Raw genomic sequence first — 17628 nt, forward strand, 5'->3', positions numbered from 1 at the left:
GGTGCACAACACCACACCCAGCTAATTTTTTTGTATTTTAGTAGTGACGAGGTTTTACCATGTTGCCCAGGGTGGTCTTCAACTCCTGAGCTCAGGCAATCCACCCACCTTGGCCTCCCACGGTGCTTGGATTACAGGTGTGAGCCTTCGCACCCAGTCTGGTTCTCAGGTTTTTTTAAGATCAGAAAAAATGAAACTTTGCTTATAACATTCTTACTTTGGAACTTTATGTGTTTCGATGTGGGGGGTGGGTGTGTGTGTGTGTGTGTGTGTGTGTGTGTACATAAAAACAGTCATAAACAAATCCTTAGAGATATCAATCAGAGATTTTCAACTCAGAATATTTCTGTGATGCATGTATTTATTGTAAAATTACATGTTATGTACTAGTATGGGAATTTGCTAATTATGATAGAAATAATATTTATTTTCTACAAGTTACAAATGTTTTACCTAAGAAATAGTTAAGTAATGATGCAAAGTAAGTGGACAATTATGATTAGCTGAAGAAAGTTTATTTCCTACAGCCAATAAATTACTATTGATAAGAAACTTTCTCAACGTAGAGACTTGCCTTGCAAGATTTGGTCACTTTTTTTTTTTCACAAGATACTTGTTATTGGTTTGCATAGTTTTCTTGGAACAAAAAATATTATTGAGAATTACTTTTTCTACCAAGTCTAGCAATTATCAGCTACAACATTGATTATATGCTTTGAAATGTACTATCAACACCTGTTCTCTTTCTTCACCTTATAAGTGCCTGGGGGACTCTCCTATTTCCTTGATGTCCTGAGTTCTAATTCCTTCGTAAGCCCACTGAGTATGTGCTGTTATATGAAATACTGTGTTGTTATTAGAAGGAACCAGTTGATGATGAAGACATGTGTCTCTGAAAAGTTCAGAGATTTGCTCAGCTCAGACAGGGATTAATAGAGTAAACCGAAACAGTGTCACCTGACAGATTTGGTGTAGAGCACCTCTTAACCATCACAGTGTATTAAACTAAAAATATCTAAACCAAATCTATGCTAAATCAGATAACACTTGTATTTTATTCTCATATAAATAGCTAGTGGTAGTTACCAATATTTAAGAAAAATTTTCAAGAAAACATTGAATTGTAAAAACTTAGTATCTATTTTTTCCAATAAATTGGGAAAGCATTAACTTTAGCACTGAAACAAATGGAAGCTTAAGGAAAATTTTTAGAAAAGAGCTTGCAGACTTCTATACTGTATCACAAAGTAATAAAACCACAGAATATATGGGATGAATCAGAGCTTATGTATTATTTATGCAAACCCTTTAATTTTAGGAATATGAAAAATTAGGCTCAGATAAATGGGTGAATTTTAAGGTTCTATCACCACATATAATTGAATTGGGATTCTAGAACATGGGTATTCTGATTCCTCATGCAGCGCAATTTTCCCTACTCAATAGTCTCTTCAGCCCTCTTCTTTCATGGAAATGGTTTTTTCTAAAAACCTCCAAGAAGTATGAAAGTATTTTACAGGTTTCATGATAAAAAAAAAAGTTGAAGCTCTAAATTGTTACTAATAGATATTTGATTTGCCACCTTTTTATGGTCCTTATCCAGCTATTTCTGTACTTTTTTTAAAAAAAGAAAATAAAAACCGTTGCTCAGTAACGATCTTTAAAACTCAGTGGATTGAGTACATTAGGATTTCACTGAACATTATTTAAGCAAAACTCTTAATAACTTTTGAAATCAACAGTTGAACAAATAATTATTGGGCTATTATATGACCTACATGCTAACATGTAAATATTTGGTATTCAAGAGGGTATAATTTAACCTGGAATTGTAAACGTGTTTTGGGTCTACAATTTTTTGAGATTTGGGTATCCATTAATTTTCACCCCTTTTGTGTATTTCAAATACCCCAGAGTTTAATGGTAGTATTCACAAACATATCTACTTGCAGTTCTGCCTTTCCCTGAGGCATTTCTAAGTGCCCCAAACTATTAATAATGATGAATAAATAGACACAAATGAGCTTCTTTTCAATAATTTACAATTTAGTCTACTATGTGCTAATCCTGTGTCCTCCGTTAATCAACCCCAAAACACAAGCCTTCCATTGTGCTTGATAGAGATGAGGCAAATGTGGTGGAATTTAGTCAAAATATTAATTTAGACATTTGGGAACCATCACCTTCTTGAGAAAACTATCAGGTGAAATACATTCATTTTCAGCCCAGCTAAATTCCCATGTCCATGGATTGCACAACTCTGTTAAAGTCAGTAAGTATCAAAGTCTTGAGCTATGGGCTAGACAACATTGCCCAATAACCACAATTAGGGTTTCCAGCATCTGCTGTTCCTCTTTTACAAATCTGAATTCTTCTTCCTATGCTATCTCTCACATACATTATTCATGCTGATGTTGAAATAGCGACAATTTGTGAAGAGACTTCAGTAGTTTCATTGTAGCACTGAAAATCACTGTACAAATAACAGAAGGAAAACTGGCCCCAGGAAATTCTCTCATAAACGTTCTTAAACCCCTATTGTATTATAATGCACTTTAAACATACAGGGAGTATAACATTTTGTTAAATCTTTGGTTTGTCCTGAATAGTAAAACTAAGATTTTTTAACCCTCAGTTTCAAGTTCTTCACTGACTTGCCCTGATTTAACTTCTCTTTTTTTCCTCCATTCCTGTAGTTGTCCTTTTATCAGTAAAGCCTACCTACCTTTCAATCAAATCTCTTACTCCTGGCCTCCATTCTAACTTACACTTAAAATCTCTCACCAGTATACAGAATTCTTCTTTTCCCCTATTTCACAGAGCTCTCAAGATATGACAATTTACTGTTATTGATATTTAAATGCAATGATCATTTCCACTAAACCACTCTATATTCTTCAGGAAATTTCCCTCTTTGCTCTTTATAGTACCAGAGAGAAAGAGCGAGAAAGAGAGAGGAGATATAAAGAGAGTGAGGCAGGGAGAGATAGAGAGAGAGATAGAGAGAGAGAGAGAGACAGAGAGAGAGATTTCACACAACATTTAAATCAGCCTTAAAAATAGATAATAGCCCTCAAGCCCTAAGCCTGAAAGAAATAAAAGAAGATCTAGTGAGAATCAAAAAGTGGAACTGAAACAAAAATTTTAACATATTTCTCTTTATTAAAAACATTTGTTTGATTTTTACGGAAATCGGAGTTTTTATGAAACTCTAAATATTATTATTTTGTGAAAAACTATGTCTTCTCTGATATAAAAATTGACCAAACTTGCAGATTACTAAGAAGAAAATTCCATGTGAGATGGGCCAATTTTGTACTCACACTAAATTTTGGAACAAAATACACATTTGGAAATAAGAAAACATGAAATAAGTATGTGTTTATATTATGCATTGAATTAATATTTCCAAATAAGTAAAATTCTTCATAGGGCAGATGGGAAGTCCAGGTACAGCTGATCATTTTTACATTAAGTATAATGTATACGTCTTCCATCACTCTTCATAAATGACAAATTGTTCTATGTGTGACCTAAGATTTCTGGCTGAACCCAAAGAATCTCCATGACGTATGTTCTTGAGATTGGTAATAAATAAACTTTTGGCTTGAGGGAGAAGTTGAATGTTGATTATTACCACCAACTTTCAGGAAATCTCTAAAAATATTTTCAGCATAAAGTTAGCAACATTCAGAAGGCATCCTAACGTTTTCATCCACTCCTTCTATGCAGACCACATTTGTTTGCCATGTAATCCTCTCCCCCTCCTAAGAACAGCTGTAGCACTACTTAGCGCCCATTGGTCTAATGCTATTCTTAACTAAAACTACTAAATGACCTCTCAGAGAAGTACTAGAGAGGGCCAAAGAGTAACTCAGGTAGGGGGTTCCACTGTCCTACCCAACATCTTATCCATTCTGCTCTTACTAAATCACATACTTAATCAATCAGATGATCAACCAATCTAAAAGTTCATTGACAGTCTACTACATGAAAGACACTGCAATTATTTTTGATAATACAAAGAAATGTGTTACTGGCCGAGGAGTTAACATTGTTACTTTGACTACCTCAAGCAATAGCCAAGGGTTCATGACGTGTAGCAATTTGTAATTCTGCTGAGGCACAAAATTGAATTACTTGCGGCAAGAGGCTGGTCTCTAGCAGAAATCTAGCTAGAGTGTGCCTATGTGATTGATGCACATATCTTCTCACAGTGGTTTAGATATTCCCTGCTTATGGTCAAGTTACTATGTAATAATTCTCATGATAGGATTTTTTAAATAAATATTTTCTTTGTGAGTACTTTTCCAGCAAATGAAGTCAGCTACTAGCTCTAGTGATAAAAGTAAATTGGAAGCAAAACTATCCAAGAAAGTGATGGTTATAATCCAGAAAATAAAAGCTTTATGGAGTCAATTACATGTTAAACTGACATTCATGAATTTGGGACTGTGGTATCCTTCATAAATATTGAGGGTCTGCCATATAAAATAAAGTCCTTATCCTTAGGGAACATTTAGAAAAACATAAAATTGCTTTGTCAAAGTTACCTTCTTACAGCCCATATTAGTGTTAGATCATTGCAAATATGAATGTCATTTTGATTACATTTTAGGATCAAGACATTCATGTTATTTGTATTTTTCTGAATATTATGCATAAAATCACCACAATATCTACTCTTTCACAGTACAGAATTTGATATAATTACAAAATATATAATTTTTATTTACTTATTTATTTTTAGTTTTAAGTCACAACTAATACCACTTAGGTTAAAGTGAAGCTATGAATCAGAAAAAAAAATCCAATTAATTGTGTCACTATATAACACAGACGTAGGTTAAAACAACTCCATGAGGAAGTGGGATTTGATGTATTCTCAAGTTGGCTTAAACACTTTTTCTAGGCAGAATAAGCTTGGAAACAGTTTCTGAAATCCAGAACACTGTGACAATGTACGTGATGTTGCACAATGGGAAGCCTATGGCATATCTTGGCCACCTGTCCCTTGTGAAGATCAAGGCCCATCATTTCTGCTTATGGCAGCTGTTGTTTTCCATCCTCCCTTCCTCCTGCTGATGCTTGTATGTACAGCCGCCCTGGGTCTCCTAACCTTACGCTGCTTCTGTTTGTGGTGCTTGCCCTTGCTATTTTCACTTTATATGAGCTGCTCTATCCTTTCTCAAACTCGTTAAAATATTGTTCCTAATAAAGATTGAAATCCAATGCTTGACTTCTTGAAAATAAACCTTCCTCTTTTCCTGGGCAAACACACAACAGAATGTGGGGGAGGTGTGGGGTGGGGGATGGGGGTAAAGAAACAGGAAAGAAGTACTTATCTCTTAAAGTTTGCAAAGTACTTTTTGAAAATGAGAATTCTTTGTATTTTTAAAACCCTCTCCACCCATTAGCCTCAACACTACATTGCTGCTATACTTACACCTCGCTCGTTATGTATTTACTTTTTATATAACTAAGCAGCACCCTGTCATAAATGAAATATTCATGCAAAAAAAAAACCTGCTCAAAATGAATTTATAAAAAGAACATATAAAAACTACCATCTGCTCCCACTCCTAGCAAGCCCTTAGATACCCAAGTGTAAGCCCTCTGATTCCACAGAGAGGTAAAGCAATGTGTCCATGATGTATTCCTGAAAGCCCAAACTTTAGAGTTTGTATTAAGATGGATCTCTGAGCTCTGGCCATCAAAATGCTTAGCTCGACATTGATGGGCTTAGATATTGCACATAATGAATTCACGTGCTAGCATATTGTAATGGGTAGTCATACCCGGTCATATTGTGCTGCATTGAGCTGAAACTCTTCTGGGAAGTTGTGAAAGCGTTTTGTAGTCAATTGATACTATACTACTTTATAATAAGCCTTCCTTGAAAGAAAGTTGTCCAGACATTCCTGGACTCCAAGGTGAGGTGCAGGCATTTGGATATTTTTGTTTTAATCCAGCTAAGAAAGCTAAGGATACTTCTGACATACTCAGTGCATTTTACTGCTCACACTTGCAGCATCACAATTGCAACACATCAATGCTAATAAGATACATCTGATTTTCTCAGTAGCTGAATTTCTACCAAATGGCAAGTTGCCTTTTTAAAAGTTCAATGAACACTTTAAAGAAGTTCTCTCCTTTCTGTACCCTTCCCTTCGCATCCAGCACATTCCCACTTTCCTCAATGCTAACCACTCTGAAGTTTATATATAAAAATTTCATGTTTTCTTCCTGAGTCAGTTAGAATTGTTTGCTTGCAAGTGACCAAAAAGCAAAGTAACAGTAGTATAAACAAGAAAAGAGTCTTCTTCCCTCTCATAGGAAAGATATGCAGAAGCAGGCAATCTAGAACTAATGTCATGGCTCCAAGATCATTAGAAAATCAGCATCCTTTTTTTCTTGCAACACACACATTGACTTGGTGTGTTGACTTATGGTTGAAGATGGCTCCTTCAGTTCTAGGCATTCCAATGCATTCCAAATGGCAAGTAACACACACTCCTGAATATATTGCTTTGACCAGAACTTAGTCACATTGCATGTCTTGCTGCAAATCTTGCTACTCTGGGAAATGCAGTCATTAGCTTGACTCATTGCCATCCCAAAATAAATTCAGAGGTCTTATACCAAGAAGGAAGAGGAGATAGGATGTTGGGATAGGCAATCCTCAGATATCATAGGTCACTTACATAACATCTGTTCAGGTTTATATTTCTACTAGTTTTAGTTAAATAATCCAGGTGTTCATCATTCAGTAATCAAATTATTGATAAAGGTATAATAAAAATGGGTAGAGAAGAGTTACAGAGTATTGTAATGAGTATCTTAGCTCCTGTTACATTGTTTATGTATACAGGAAGCTCTGGGACTGCCTTCTAATAACTAGCCACACTTATCCACCCAAACATTTATAAAAATCAAGGTGCTAGATCTATATCCCAAGACTCTTGATGCTTTTTTCAGAGTGTGAAAGAGGAACTTATTGATAATTACATTGGAACATCAGAGGTAAATCAGGGTTGTCCAGGGAAAACTGGAGCATATGACTACCCAACTCATCCTCCCTGCTGAATCCCTTCACATACCAAACCTTAGAGACATCAGTTTACTTTTGTTAATTTACCAATCATTTCTCACTGAACATGTCTTAGGATATGAAGAAAACATAACAGAATGGGATTATTATCACACACATATCTCTAAGTCTATTTAGGCTGTTACAACAAAACGCCTTTGCATGAGTAATTGATTAACAACAGAAATTTATTGCTTACAGTTCTGGAGGCTGGAATGTCCAAGATCAAATTATGGTCAGATTCAGTGTCTGGTGAGTGTCTGCTTCTCATATATGGTACCTTATATGCATATTTATGAGGCAGAAGACCAAAGGGCAAACAAACTTTTTCAGCCCTGTTACATAAGGGCACTAGTCTCATTTAGGAGGGTTCTGCCTTCATGACCTAATCACCTCCCAAAGGTCCCACCTCTTAATACCAACACATTCAGGATTAGATTTCAACATGTGAATCTTAGAAGAAGACAGCCATTCAGACCATAGCAACATCTTATCCCTGAATTGGGTATGGAAGGGCAGAGACTTCAGTTAAAGGGACCAGAGGAACTGAAAAGTAACATTAACAAACTATTTCCAGTTGTTCATGCTACTGTGAAGTCAAAATTGTTCCAAGAAATGGATATGAGAAGTGGAAATCTACTCTTAGTGCTTAGAATCTAGTTATAAAATAGTCTGCTTAGAATCTCTGAGTTTCTAGTATTTTTATCCACCATTCTGAGTAGTTTGTCACTTTAATCTATAACCTGTGACAGTTGACAGCTGTCATTTGGGAAAATTTGCTCTGGCTAAAGACCAGTCATAAAGAACAAGGCTGGTTGTGAGGGCCCAGGCTGACAAACTATTCTGACTTTCTTCACAGGGCACTAACATATCATTATGATTGAAAATCTCCTCTGTCTATGACAGAACCGAATACCAAATCCCACCTTTTCTCTCATTCCCATGTAATTTTATATATTTTTTTCTGAAACATATTTCTGTCTGTAAAAGTATTACTATCTCTTAAATAATACCCATTGGTATAGAAGCTTCCAAAGATGCAGAATGCTTAACTAGGAGAAACAAAACCACTAGAAGAATTTGGATTTGTAAAAATTACTTAAAATATTCCTAAACATCCACAGTCTACACTCTACTTTCTTTGTTTGTTGCTGAAGCTTCCTTTCCCTAAGTGAGTTTACAAGAAGTCTCATACCATGCAAGTTCAAAACATGAATTTCTGAGTGTGATTCCTGAGTTAAAATTTTCATTCTGCCACTTCCTAACTGTGTAACTTCAAATCTGTCAACTACCTGTAAATTAGGATGATCTTATTAATTATCTTATGACTACTTGAATATTTATTAATATATTTAAATTACTTAAAGTAATGCCTGGAATAGAATGAGACCATTTTAAGTGTTTGCTATGTACAACCTAAAAATGGACACAGGATATATAACTTGTGTCTGTATATAGATCCAATCAAACTCAAGGAGTTCAAAACTGAACTCGTCTTCTATAAGAATGTATACCTTTTCATGGCATTCCAATCTTTATTAAGAATATCACTTTCTTCTACGTACCCAGACCCTATATCTTATTCTTAAATTTTTTCCACATTTTCTTCTTTCTTACATCTCGAAGTATTCAAATCTTGTTCCAAAATCCATATTCTTCTTTGTCTTCATACTGTCATTGTCTTAACTCAGATTCTCTTTACTCCTTGCCCAAATAATTCCAATAACTCACTGTGCATCTAGGCCACTCCCATCAGAACATTTTTCATACAGCTTATAAAGCATCTCTGTTAGAATCTTACCATGGATCCTCCTTGCCCAAAATAATATCTAAACTACCCATCAGGACATGCAATAATTTCATGATAACACTTCAATCTATCTTTTTATTCTTATCTCTATCCTCATGCCCTATGTCAACCAGATAATTAGCTGTACATTTTGGCACCTTCATATTTTTTTGTCCACATTCTTCCATCTAAATAGAATGTTCATAAGCTCTTTCTTTTCTGAATATGAAAGCATTCATAGCCTATCCTGTATCTGTGAAGCCATGTAAGGTTGGCTGTATCACCCTACAGGGGAAGATTTTTTTCTGATAAATTTACCCTGAATCAGCCAAGGGGGACTGCCTCATTCTTGAACTCCCTTCAATAGGAAAGCCCTGCCTGCTCTAGGAGAAGCACCTTTTTCTAACTCTTACAAAAATGAAGTTTCAGTTAGAAGTGACCCTGGACACTCAAAATAGGTTTTTAAATTTAATTAAATAAATCAACATTGTCAAAAATTTGTGACAGAAACATGTTAATGAGACTGTAGGAGAAAACTCAAACCTGGCTCCTCTACCATTGATAGCCTCCTTCACCAAGTAGATCACATGGAATAGTGATGATTGACAAGAACATGACATGATCATACAAACAACAGCATCTTATGATTGTAAAGCAGACTAATTCATTTGGACAGGACAGGCTACAGTAGCAAATAGATTCAATACTATGTAACTGCTCAAACATAAACAAAGTTTATCCCTCCTTTACATAACATTTCAAAGAGAATACTCTTGGTTGACAGGCAGCTCTCCTCTACATCGTAATTCAAGGGCCTAGGGTTCTTTAATCTTATTGCTTCACCTCTCATTAACATCCTATAATTACCTGGATCTAGATGGAAAAATGAGGGAAAATGAATGGAAGAAGCATATTTCCTTTCTAAAATCCTTGGCCCAGAAATAACGTGCAGCAGTCTACTCCTAATTTACTAGTGAATATTATTCAGATGTCACTGAAACAGAGGCAAGAAATATAATCCAGCTACGTGAAGAAGAAAACAATTTGGATTTTTTGCGAACATGTATGATCATAGTGCCATATAGTTTAGAAGCTATCTTTATAAATGTTATCTCTACTAGGTAAATAGAGATATTCTTCCTTTTCAATTTTTAACAGGTGATGAAGCTGAGATTCAGAGACTGTAAATGGTATACTGAAAATAGCAGAGCTTGGTGGTCAAGAAGAGTCACAAGTCCAAAGCTTCTAGCTTCAACTTTCAACTTTTAACTGTTCTCACCAAAGCATCTTAGAAAGAAGATATTTTAATGGAGAATTCTCAAAGTACTTTTCAATGACTTGACTTGAAAGCTATGTAAATCCTCCAAGCACCAAATTTCTGACAATGAAATAGCATTTTAATATTTGGCTAGAAATGGCTATTTTTTCTAGTTTTGCAATGAGGGGAGAGATGACCTCAGAGCTGACAAGAACCACATCACTGACAGTGGTTTTCAAACTTCTTTGGGAAGTAGAAACTTCTTGACATAAAGTCTTATGTATGTTAACCCCTAAGATAAGAGACAAGTAACAGAGGCGTCACTCTGATCAAGGCAGGGTTGGAAACCCAGAACCTCCCTTTTTGAGCTTTCCTATCTTATTTCCTACAACCAAGACTTCAAACAACTTTCATAGGACAGTAGGTCCCTTAAGAACTCATTTGAAAAAGACTATATTAGAAAAATGTCCATTTATCAGTTATAACTGGAAAACAAACCAGTATGTTCATATATCCATCAATTCTACAAGTACTTGTTGACAGTAGTATCAGACACTATGTCAGCTGCTAATGACACAAATAGGAAAGAAGCAGGGACTATAACCTTTCAACCCTTATGATGTAAAAGGGAATATAGGTATGCATGCAATGCAATGTGAGAAAATTGTATTACCGAGAAATGTGCAATGTGCTTGGAACATACAGAACAAGCATCTTTTAATAAAGCTCATTTAGGAGGTAAGAGCTTTCTAGAAAAGTTTTATAAAAATGTAACTTTTGAGCAAAAAATTGAAAGATGAGTTTACAACATGCATAAGGGAGAAAATGGATGAGGGAGAAGGTGGACAAGTCATACGGAATCCATAGCAGGTGTAGAGAACTGCAAATAGTTTGGTCTGGCTAACGTACTAGAAGCATGGAGGAGTATGGCAGAAGATGAAGCCAGCAAGATAGGTAGGGGCCAAAATGTGAATGTATTGAAAATCACGTTCAGAATTGGACTTTGTCATTCAAGTGATAGAAAGCCACTGGAGTTTGGTCCTGGGTTTGTTGTTGTCATTATAGTTTGTTTTTAATCAATGTGGTTAATGCTATCTGATAAGAATGTCAGAAAAACAGCACTCTCAATAATGTGTAATCTGATTTGAATTCCTGTGAACAAAGAAGCAAGTTCACCAACTAAAAGGCAAACACGGCATTCCAGAAAAAATGGTAAGGTAATGGTGTTGATGATGGAGAGGAGGGAAGAGGATAAAGAACAACTTAGAAAGCAAAGTACAGGAGGGTTGCTGATTAATTAAATTCAGGAGATTAGAAAGAAGAAGTTGAGCATGCCCTAGCTTTCTGGCTGCACTGCCTCAGTGCTAGCAAAAATCAAACGTTAGTCATTTCTACTTTGCCACTGAATTTAGTTGTGCTACCTACTAAGATTCTTTATTCTGGTCACTAGTGAACAAACTGAGAGAAATAAATGTACTTCCTACTACTAATCTCCCAAAGGTCACATGGATAAGACCCTTCAAGGTGGAATATAAGACTCTATCATATTGTCAAAATAGTTTCCAGGATTCCTAGTGGTGAAGTAGGCAAATAGCTGGCAAGAGCCGACTATAACCACTCAATGATGGCTGCCTGACTTAAACATGAGCAAAAAAAAAAGTACTGTGGCCTCAAAATAGAATTAGTCTTGCCTATTCTGAAGTTTCTATTAATTACTCATTGTCTTACTTTATTTAAAAAAAAATTGGAGTATGAATATTTGTAGACCTCAATAAAAATCAGCATATATTAGAGTGTGGCTCTGTATGGCTGCTGAGCACTATAAAGTTAGAAGAAACCAGGGAAACTTGTGCTTTCTGCTTTATTTCCCAGCAATGTGAAAAAGGCAGACTGGCCTCCTGTATCCATCTCTGAGGGATTAAAGGAAACTGGAAATGGTTTTGACTCTTTACTGACTTGCCATATGAGGCAGGCTGAAGATGGCATTCCGAATGAATTGGCACAGCCCTGCAGCATTGGAATAGTATTTCTTGACAGGGTTGGATGGCATATGTAGTTTTGTGTATTGTTCTGGTGCTTCTTAAATCAAGTTGCCCAATTTAAGCCAAACAAATGTTTTATTCTCTATTCTTTATTCAAATCACATCAATCCTTTGCATGGTCCAGTCATATCCCCTGACTGCACTCTGAAAATTTCCCATGGTGCTTAGAAAAGGCTATTATAATAGACAGTAATTAAATAACATACTCAGTACACTTTAAATGATTCCATTTTCAAATTTATTTTAATTGTGTTATTCCTATGAAACTGTTTAAATTGATTAGTGAGTAAATAAATAACAGTTCGTAAATCTGTACAAAATAAAGGAGTATAATTTAAAACAAAAATGGTTTCCAGGTCTTAATCAATTTTTAGATTGCTCTATATCTTGAAGACAATTTACCTGCACTATGCTGTGTCCAATATTTAGTCAAAGAATGCCTAATTCACCACTGTAACTCATACCAGAGACAAAGGACCAACCTGAAAGAACATAGGGTGCTCTTGGGCACTTCCTCAAACATGATGAGCAGGAAAGTACTAAAACTACTGCTGGTTCGTACTTGATTGCAGTCAGATTTAACAAATTTGAGGATGGTTATATATGTGTTTATCTTATAGTAGTTAACCTTCTATTTTAATTCATAATGGTGCTCCAACATTATCACTAACTAGGTAATTTTTAAGCTTTTTCCACCAATCACTCAAATGCAGGCTTTATGACTCCTCTGTTCTTGGATGGCAGCCCCCAAAGCCTATCATGCAAAATGTTGGAAACACTTGGTTCCTGAGGGATAATTCCCAGTGAGTAGCACACAAGGATAATAGCTGAACTGTAATAGAAACATGGAATGGCTTATGTGTCACTCATACCTCATGAATCAAACCAGCTGTGGGCACCTAAGAGTGCCTGAGGTCACCCGGAAAGGCAAGAAGCATAGGAAGTGAAGAATACATTGTCCTGTATCAAATTCTAACTCACAATATAGATGTCTGTAGTTCCAAAATGGGGAAGAGTAAAGATCAGATCAAAGAATTAACGCTTAGTGAAATGCCTTAACTTGGTGTGAAACAGAGCAACCCTAGGGAAGAATCTATCTGGATTTTCACAGTCTGTTTACCTTCCCATGACATTCTGTGAGGTTTCTACAACAAGGCCTGAACCCCAGACTACAAGGTCTTTCCCTTCTTTATATTTCTTGGTGGGGACCTTCCCAGATTGTGCTACTTGAAGTTCAGAATCTATCCTATGGTAATTGCTAGGCAGATCTTTAGCTTGTGATATGCCTATGGGCTATTTACATTGACCTTAAACTGTATCTTCTCTTATCTTAATGCTTGCTGTTGCTTTTTAGCCTCAAGCAGTTTGCCTCAGGTAATTCTTGATAGCAACTTGCTTTTTCAGGTCTCTCTTAGAGCACTGACCCAGGGACTCTGGAGATAACAGTAGCAACTTGCTTTTTCAGATCTCTCTTAGAGCACTGACCCAGGCAGGGACTCTGGAGATAACAGTAGCCCCCTTCCATCCTGTTTTAACATAAGCACTCTTTCTAGTCTGTTAGATCACCAAGAGAATTCGATGGAGAAAGGAAGTGTGGCTTATTTATTTTTCTCTGCAGGCCGCAAGTCCAACTCCTTTGAAAATATGGAAATTCTTCACAGTCACTGCATCAGCCAGTTTTGCCTCAGATAAGCCTTCTTGGATCTGAGAAATGTCTTTTACTCATTTTTTTTTCATGTAGTTTTTTTTTTATTATTTTATTTTATTTATTTATTTTTTTTTTTTTTTGTGGTCAGTGTTGTTTAGCTTTAGTTTCTTCTCCTGATTCTTCTCTTTGCTTTTATTTCTTCTCTTACGGCACTGGTGTCAGCCCCTGCCAAGTTTCTTTATCATTTGTCTCCATAGCCCGCTTAACTTTTCTGAGCCAATGATATTAAATCAGAATACATATGGGTACTGTCAATTTCACATGGTTCAACTTGGAATTAATTTCTGATGCCTACCAGATATTTAACCCATGAGCAGAGTAAAACTGGTGTGGCCTTGAAGTCCCTAAAGAGCTCCCTCCCTAATTCTCCATTCCCTTTCCCGCTATTTTAACTCAAACAGGAAGCCTCAGCAACTGCTTTGGAGCAAGGCTGAGGCTCTCACCTAATTTTATTGTAGGGCTTGGGTCCATCCCTGCATTCCAACCTCACTTTTTTTATGGTCCTGTCCCAGCTTTTGCTAATGCCCTGCTTCTTACACCCTAGTTACTATCTGTTCTCATCCTGCCCTACATGGAGTGGGGGTGGGGAGTGTTATCTGCAAACCCAAATGCAGCTGTGGCAGAAACTGCTCTAGAAAATGCTGTGCATGCTCCTGAACTTTGCTGGGATCCAACATGAGCTTCGACAATTTCCTCTGGGCACTTTGCCTTCACCTTACCCAGACACTCATGCACCCTGGCTCTAGTGAACAAGCTGTCTTCCCTTAGATGATGTTGTCTTAATATGTCCAGCCAAAGCCCAGGTCAAATCATAGTATCTTATCTGGATCCTGTGTATTCTGTCTGCCGAATTTACTTTTCTCTAGATAATATCTGGCAACCAGCTTATTTCTTCTTTACTCTTAATCTCCCTTTGAAAATACACCTCCCTAGATTCCTTTACCACACAACACCATCCAGCTTCATAGAGAATTTAGTTTTTAAAATCTCTGTTTCATTTTTGTTGAATAACTACTTAGCTAACTCTTAACAAAATACCCCTGTATCTGCTATGATTTTGAATGAAGTCTCCCCACCATTTGTGTGCTCAGAACTTAGACCTGACCTAAGTATAGTTAATGTTTATTGATTACTCACTATTTACTAGTCACTGTGCTAATAATGCAATACTGGCTTAAATCTCACAATATCCATATTAGGGAAATACAATTCTAACCCTGCTTTCACTGTAAGAGGATTAGCTTAGAGAGATTAAGTAATTTGCCTGTGGTCAGCCAAATAGTAAGTGATAAAGTGGAGATTTGAACAGAGTCCTTGCTTTAACCCCAGTCACAATCAGTATCCTATGCCCTGAAAGGAGTTTTCTTTAAGTCCAATTTAAGTATCAGTTTCCTTGGTGATAGGTACTTCACTCACTCACCAAAGATTTTCTGAGTACCTAGTGCCAATGACTATCCTAAGCCCTGGGGACATATCCCTTAACTAAAGAGACAGGAGCCATTCAGAACCCTCAGTTATGAAGTCAGTTGTTCTGGTATAAAAAGAAGGATCTCCCCCAAAGGAAGTGTCTAATGCCCTAAGGAAGGTGAGGCTCCTTTACCTCAGGCCTCACAGCACAGCTGGGCATAGCCCACTGAGAATGTAGCATGTCAGAACCAGATAGAACAGTCATGGTCATCTGATTTAATCATCTGTTTAGAGATGAAAAAATAAACATAATCATAACATGCTGAGAATTCAACTTTTTCAATATTACATATATTTGATATAGTGAAAGACTCACTTCTTAAATACAGTTGCCCCAAATCCTCATCTAGTACTTTCACCAATACATCACATTGTCATGAGAAAGATACAGCACAAGTTGAAAGCAAAATTTCCATAGCTGTAGTCAAAATTCTCATGACCTTGCATCACTTTCTCAGAACAAAACTCCTTCATTGAAGCCATTAGCCATGAAGCATTTCTTCTGGAGTTTTTCAAGGTGGTTTCTAACAGTTAGGCAATGGAAACCACGTGGGATTTGCACGTTTCTACTAACTCTAATGGTATTTGATCTACTACAGTCTCCCGTTAGAAGTCAGGGGAAACTAGAAAACTTAGCCCCATTTTTCTTATTGAATTCACTCATTAATAAACATCGCCAAAGTTTTCTGTCACTTTTCCATACTCTCTCAACCACACTTATCTAGGCAACATTCTTGGGTTTTCTTTGCCACTGAGGATATTAGGTCAGCATGACTTGGTTCTGTATACTGGTTGTATTCTCCTATCAGTTTACCACTTTTGCAGTTTATCCTGGGGCTTAAAGGTATAATCATCTCCTCGCCTCCCCCATCCCACCCCTTGCAGTGTGATGTTATTTGCTTTGTTTTTTCTTTCCAACACATTAGCTTTGTGCTATATTTAACTCCTGTACATTAGCATTAATATCCAGCCGCACAAGGGAAGTTGCTGCTGTGCATTACTTCCACCAGGTACAGTAGGGGTTTGTTCCACTAATGCCTTTTGGGGATAAGGAAACAGATGCACATACAATAAGAGGGCTGAACCTTCTCTCCACAGTAAATCGAAGACAAATCTTTATGAGATTTATGTGCATGATTTTATTATTTTATCTTTTGCCTACTTTTTGCTTTTCATTTTGGTGGCACACAAAGCAACTTACAAGGGTGGCTGACAAAGTAAAATAATATTCTCCTCAAAAGAAATTGCTTTAAACCTGACAAGAAACACAGATGATCACTGATATACATTATTCTAATAAGATTTTCAACTTCCTAGAACAAGATTTAGTACATAGAGGATCCTCAAACAGGTGTTTCATGAGAAACCAGATGTGATTTCCCCTCTTCTGGCTAGTCTTCCTTTGGCTAGATAGGCATTTCACCAGTGTCTAGAAGGGAAAGACTGTGAATCAGAAAAAGGTTGTAGTCATCACAGCCTTCTTATTTATGTTTATAGGTCTTTTTTTTTTTTTCTTCCTTTTAAACGTTCGGTCTGTGAAATCGTCTCCTCTTTCTCATTTGCCTTCTCTTCCCTTCTTTTCCTCCTTCTTCTTAATACCCAGTTTCTCATTTGCTTTTGCTGTTGTTTGCTTAAGCACTCTGATCACAGTAGAATGTTTCTGAGTTGTAATAAATCATTGCCCCATTAGAACAAAAAATAGATCTATTCAAGGTTTTATCCAAGTAAGAAACAACATTTTTTGCATTGGCTTAACTTTGTTTTGAAAAAAAAATCATAAAAAGCAATATTAATTTGATTCTTGGTTAGCAAAATGTATTTAATGAGTATGCTAAATATATGACAGGTTCTGATTTTATTCAACTAAGAAAGTGGGTGTGGCTCATGGCAGAAAAGAAAGACGGAGGAAGAAGAGTAAAAGATATTGGAAGAGTAAAGACACTCATCGCTAACAGCAAAAGGTGAAAGAGTGAGAGAAGTAGACAGTGGTCATGGGACTGAAAAATTCTTGGAAAGCTAATGGCTCAAGAGGAGGGGCATTCTGCATGCACATGCTCTCAAAAGTCTACCGATAGGGCTTTTGAGAGGAGAGCAGGGCAAATGTGGTGGATGGTACTCTTCTCTGAGTCACGCCTACCAGGACCACAGGGACTGTTCTCTTCTTGAAGTCCCGGACCCCATCTGTGAATACTACTTCTATACTCTGGGTCATTCAGCTGCTTCAGAGAGGAAACTTACTGGAACCAGAATAAGCCACTAGAAAGGTCTTCCAAG

At 36.6% G+C, this 17628-nt stretch overlaps 1 long non-coding RNA gene across 1 annotated transcript in view; it reads right to left on the minus strand.

Moving 5' to 3' along the window:
* Positions 1 to 17628, minus strand: part of LOC116550404 — a 169554-nt gene that overhangs the window by 128239 nt on the left and 23687 nt on the right. The window lies entirely within an intron of this gene.

Source organism: Sapajus apella, unplaced genomic scaffold (assembly GCF_009761245.1).
Source record: "Sapajus apella isolate SASKATOON/1434 unplaced genomic scaffold, GSC_monkey_1.0 scaffold1, whole genome shotgun sequence".
NCBI lineage: Eukaryota > Metazoa > Chordata > Mammalia > Primates > Cebidae > Sapajus > Sapajus apella.